This window comes from Camelus ferus, chromosome X (genome assembly GCF_009834535.1).
Source record: "Camelus ferus isolate YT-003-E chromosome X, BCGSAC_Cfer_1.0, whole genome shotgun sequence".
In the NCBI taxonomy this organism is placed as follows: domain Eukaryota; kingdom Metazoa; phylum Chordata; class Mammalia; order Artiodactyla; family Camelidae; genus Camelus; species Camelus ferus.
In genome coordinates this window covers 18,626,636-18,632,635 of record NC_045732.1, presented here as the reverse complement: position 1 = coordinate 18,632,635, position 6,000 = coordinate 18,626,636, and the positions used below count along the sequence as shown (strand labels likewise).

The 6,000-nt window shown below is 40.9% G+C and overlaps 1 protein-coding gene across 1 annotated transcript in view; it reads right to left on the bottom strand.

Moving 5' to 3' along the window:
- Positions 1-260: 260 nt before the first annotated feature.
- GRPR (gastrin releasing peptide receptor) overlaps positions 261-6,000 on the bottom strand; it is a 112,291-nt gene continuing 106,551 nt past the window's right edge. Inside the window, exons 14-15 of the mRNA XM_032475596.1 lie at positions 603-870; positions 261-285 (exon numbers count right to left, since the gene is read on the bottom strand). The gene's annotated coding sequence lies outside the window, so the exon portion shown is untranslated. The remainder of the gene's footprint in view (positions 286-602; positions 871-6,000) is intronic.

Sequence of the window (6,000 nt, the reverse complement as noted above, 5' to 3'; positions counted from 1 at the left end):
TTAAGCTCTTCTCACACGTGAGCCAGCTCAGAACACAGACAGTAAAACAGATTCCTCAGTACTGATGACCTCATGGGAATCTTTTGCAGCTTAACCCCCTAGAGTCATCCCAATATAGGCCAGCCCCTCTTTCTGTCTCCCTTCCTGCAGACTCTGGGGTTCCTTTTTATTGTGGCCACAGCATAGTCTGCATTGAGAAGTCTGCAGGGTGAGAGGCTGTTTCCCAGATCTCTTTCAGGAAAATGCAAGAATTTAACTACCTCATAAAGGATATATGGCCGGTCACTTCGGGAAAAGAGAGCATGGATAAAGAAAAGAGGAAATATTAGGAAATTTCAAGAATTGATATTCTATCAGTCAGTTTTCATTCAGAGAAGCAGAACCAATAAGAGATTTTATACACACACACACACACACACACACACACAAATGTGTGTATATATATAAATTTATGTATATGTAACATACATTTATATTTGTGCATAGAAACACAAAAATATGTTTGTATAAAACATATATATTTAAGGGATGTATTACAGAAGTTTGACTTGATATAATCACGTCAGCTAGTTAGGCAGTCTCTGTAAGGCTGCTGTTTTTACCTCTGATGCTGAAGCTTGAAGTCTGTAGGGCGAGCATTTGGGAAGGAGGCATGGATGTTAGGGAGACCACAGGCCTGAGGTGGAACCCCACGAGGACTGACGGAATCCCATGTCAGTTCCGGATGCCCCAGACCTTGGTGGTGCGGGTATCCTCCAGAAGCCAGGGCCCTTGTCAATGGAGCTAAACACACACACCGGGCCAGAAGTCAGAGGTGCTGCAGGCAGATCCAGGAGAAGGTGAGCGGCAGCAGCCAGTGAAGTGAGTTAGCTGGTCAGAGATAATGTGTGTGAGCTAAATAAAAGGCTAGTTCCTCTCTCCTGCCCTCCAACTCTCCTCAAGAGTTTCTCTCATGGCTCACCTTAACCAGAAACACGCAGGGAAGGGAAGTCTGGAAACGTCGTTCAGCCTAGCCAGGCTGACATATTCCCATGCCACCACAAATGTATTCCCTGATAGGAAATCTCTGGCTGTATTGCTGAAAGGCACCAGAAGCAACCATGCCTAGGGGGGCTCTCTTTAATTCTCCCTGGAAGATCTCAGAAAACATCCTTGAGCTTCTGGATCACCTAGGCTTTTTCCTTTATAGGCTTATACTCTCAAGCCAGAAAGGATGGTTAGAACTCTACAAGAGGGTCTTCCGATGCTTAGAACTGGTGACTCGCTTCTAGGTGACCCCCTGCACACATAAGGAAGACCACCTTTAGTTCAGAGTAGTTCAGCTAACACCCATTGAGCTTGGTTTTGTGCCAGGCACTGTGCTGGGTACTGAAGGAGATGATGAGGAACCTTCTGTCCAGTGGGGGAAGGTACTCACAAATAGAAATCGTTGTGAGATGTGGTCAATGCTCAGGTAAAAGAATGAAGGGTGTACAATGGAAATGTGGAGAAGGGGCACTCCAGGGTTTGACATGTGGGTTTTAAAGGATGAGTAGGAGTTAGCTAGGCAGAGAAAGGTGCAAGGTGCATAGCAGACTGGGAGATACAATAGGGAAGTAAAATCTGCCATCCCACAATGTGTCTCTTTGGCATGAGGATCATTTTAGGCTGGTTATTTTTAACAAACAGAAGACTTAAGAAGTTTTTCTTTTTACCTCCTCCTTAACTGCCTAAAATAATTTAGACAGAGGGGTGGGAGGGCCTGGTCTAGGAAGAGAGCTGTCACTAGAGATAATGACAAAGAACATGGGCAAGGTGTGGTAAGCTGAGGGGAGAGGAAAAAATTTTCCTCTCCTATAATGTCATAAGCAAAGGCCCTGAGGTTTGAGTAAATAGGTATATGATGGAAATTTTTAGAAATTAAAGTATTATAAGAGCATAAAGTGGAGAACAGGGAGTGGCAGAGGATAAAGCCATGTCATGGGAACTGCATCTGCTATACTAAGGAGCGTGAACTTTATTCTTTGGAGACATCAAAGGGCTATACCTATCTCAGTGATACATTCAACAGAAAATCCTATCATAGCTTACACAGAAGCAAAGTCTATTGGTTTTCTGCAACAAAAGCCTCAAGGAGGGAAACCTTTGTTTTTTATGGCGGTCAAATCATGTTTCCAGGATTTGGGCTATTTTATTTGCCTTCTCTGAAATCCTGAGTGTCATTTTATTGTCTAAGGATGGCTGCTGCTATACCTCCAGGGTCCAGATCCACACGCATGTTCCCATCCGCGGGGCTTCTGGCTGTACCTCGCTGGCCATGGCGTATCCCTGGATCCCTAATGCTTACTGGCGCGCTCTTTCTCTTGCTGCACCATAGCTTTCACCTTGAAGTAAAAGCCTTATGTGACTGCTCTGTGCAGCCTGGTGAGTCCTTTCAAGTATCTGAAGTTGGGGAATATTTGCAAAATCTGAAGTCCTTCCCATGGCTCCAACAGCCTTCATGATCTGGCTACCTGTTACCTCTGACTCCATCTCCTCCTACTTAATCTCCCCTTCTCATCCTGCTCCGGTCACCTCGGCGCCCTTCTTGTACCGAACCGTGCCCAACTCATGCTCCAGACTCATGTCGTGGCATTTTCTGTTCCCTCTGCCTAGAATGCTCTCCCTTAGATATCTACTAGGCTCCATTCTGGAAAGTCAGAAAGACCCTTCCAGATAGGACCTTCTAAAATGTAACCTTGCCCTGTTACTTTTGATTCCTTTGCCTTTTCTTCCCTGTCTCCCCAGACTAGAATATAAGCTGTGCAAGAGAAGAGATTTGCTTACACCTAGAGCAGTGCCTGGCACTAACAAATGCTCACTAAATGACTGTGAAGGGATAACCAAATACATCAAGAGGAAAGTGCAGGTTCAGCTCAAGAAGGAGAGGCAAACCGCCCTTTTGTTACCCAGGAAAGACTTCAAGAGAAAAGCAGGAGGTACCAGAGTTGGGTGAAAAGGAAACGTGGTACCAGCCAGCAAGGGGAGGGGATGGCTCAACACTCTGACATATTGAACATCCCCTAAGGAGAACAGTAAACCAAACTTAGATTGGTAAACCAAACTTTATGTTGAATGTAAGCTGAGAGGTTGAATCAACTCCTGATTGGGGTTTTCTTGGATTTATCAAACACCTCAGTGTATTTTTAATTAGTCTGAAATGTTGCTAATGATGTGTGTGTGTGTTTCATTGGCTTTTCTCAGATAGAACATTAGATTTAATTATAAACTTGGTCTTTCCTTTAAAATAACCCTTATCCATGTAGCCTGAAAATTGATTTTGTGATGGAGGTCTGTGCTGAAAATGTGAATGGAGAAACTTAGATCACTGTTGTTCACAAAGGGACCTTTTCTCATGTTATTCTAGGAGGGAAGCGTGTGTGTGTGTGTGGGGGGGGATAGAGAGGAGGAATATGTCAAGAATGAAGAGTATAAAACATATAAAAGCAGATAAAATTTACAACTTTATAAAAAGGAGGTTTTTTCCCCCTCACTATAAAATATCAGGTCCATTTCAACAGGACAGAATCCATGCAAGATTGTAAAATAGTTTACTTCCTGGTTCCCAGAGCTCTGAAAGTGACCTGATAAGGTCAGATGAGGAATAAAAGAAGTTAATAAAGTCATTTCCAGCAAACGTTAGGCATCTCTTGGGATGTTTTGCTCTATTTTGCTTGGAAAGAAATATTTTAATTTTGCTTCTTTGCTTATTCATTTACACTTATTTATTTGTCTTTAAATTGATAATATACACACATGGTGGAAAATTCAAAATGTACCAAATAGTAGAATGAAAAAGCAGACTCCACCCTACCACGGCCCCCCCACTGCCACAAACACACTTCCCTCCCTGGAGACAATCCTTATGACCCCATATACATGCACTGCTGAACCTCGCTCGCTTTTTTCACTTAATTTATTTGGAGATAATTCTATATCAGAACATATAATAGAATTGTGTCTTTTTTTTTTTTAAGGATTGCATACTGGGATTATGAATTTTAATACAGAAGTGTTTTCTTTCCTTCCCTCAGAAAGAAATCAATGCTTAGCTTGGGAGCCTTCTAAACTCCTAGAAATAAGCTTGCCAGATAAAATGCAGGATACCCAGTTAAACTTGAATTTCAGATAAAGAATGAATATGTTTTAGTACAAGTATGTGCCATGCAGTATTTGGGAAATATACAAAAAATTATTTGTTTATCTGAAATTCACTGGGATATACTTATACTAAGCAATGATTCATGGTTTATCTGAAATTCAAGTTTAATTGGGCATCATATATTTTAATTTGCTAAATCTAGCAACCCTATCTAGAAATCACTCATGTATCCATTTGTGAATAGAGCTGATCTTAACTTCAAACTCCACAATGATGAGTTGGTGTCTGTTGGAGCAGAAAAATATTGCTTATTAAATATCATGGTTATAAAAACAATCTCAAACTTCAGGCTTCAATGTTTCTTTTAATTACTTCTCATAATCCACAAGAAATGCAATGCCTTCCTCAAGTGTTTGAGACAATGCTTTGAAGTAACATGATTTAGCATACTGTCTTCAGTATTAAAAAACTATAATGTAGTTAAAGTGTATCTCAAACATTATAATCATAAAGCTGAACCTTGAGATGAATTAAATTTCAGGGGAATTTTACTTGTATTGCTTACATGACATTTTTTCAAAATGAAATATTGCTTTTGAAAAACTTAAATCAGACTGTAATTAAGCCACATAAAATGTCTTACTGAAAATTAAATATAGATCTTGTAAAATTCAGATTTTGCTTTCTTATGAAGCCTTTTAGGGACCTAAAAATCAGTGTGTTGTGATTCATAATGGACCACATTTAATTTGTTTTCCTAAGACTCAAATAGATGCACAATCTTCCTTAATGTCACCAGCTCTGGCTTCTCATTTTATTGATGCTTTCAAGTTTTCTCCCAAGGCATCCTCTACACTAGTCCACTATTCCTTCTCATCGAAATCTAATAACACCCCAGTGATTTCCATCCAACTTGGAAGCAGTGACCGTTCTGCAGCCCAGGAATGCCTTTTGGAATGAACGTGGAGCTTACAGGTGTATGCTTGCCCTTGGTGTGTGTGCTACTGATGGGAATTTATTTCTCTCCATCTTAATAGAAAAAAGTTCCCAAGGATCTTGGAAGGTACTGTCCAACTTTGGAAACCACCACATTTTGAAGAAAAGTGTCCTTTAAAAATTTTTACTTATGGTTTTCAACAAAAGGGGTGTGTACCACTTGGCCAGTCCTAGTCCAAAAAGGGAGGAGTGCCCTTGTTTTCTCCACATCAATGTTTCCTTCTAGCGTTAAAACTCGAGGAGTGAGTTAATGATGTGCATGCTTAAGTATTGGGGGGAAATGGAGTGCTGTCTGCAGTTTCCTCTGAAATGAATCACAAAAGAAAACAAGATAGATCGATGGATGGAGAGGTATGTACTAGAGCAATTAGAGCATAATAGTAATGGTTGAATCGAGGTGGTAGGTAAACAGTTGTTCACTGTAATATTCTTTCAACATTTTTGGATGTTTGACATTTTTCATAATAAAATGTTGAGGGAAAAATGCGAGGAGGGTGAGCTAAAGCACTAGAGAGACACGTCCACTTGGACATGTAACATGTATTTATACTCTAGGGGAGGAAAAATCATTTCCCTCCACCCTTCTAGGTTCTTGGCTGAGACTCCCTGCAATAAAACATGGGTGAACAGGAGAAAAACAAACAGAAGTTTAATACCATGTGTACCTCCTGTGTACATGGGAGAGACCCAGGAAAACTGAGTAACTCCCCCAAATGGCCCAAGACACCACTTTGAATACCCATTCTAGCTAAGATTTTGGAGTGGGGAGTGGGTTACGGGAAGGGACCAGGAAAAGCACAATGAACAAGGGTTGTGATGTGGATTTAAGTCCATACCATCTCTACTGACAAGATTTCCTAGAGATTTAGTCTTCCTCTTCCTGG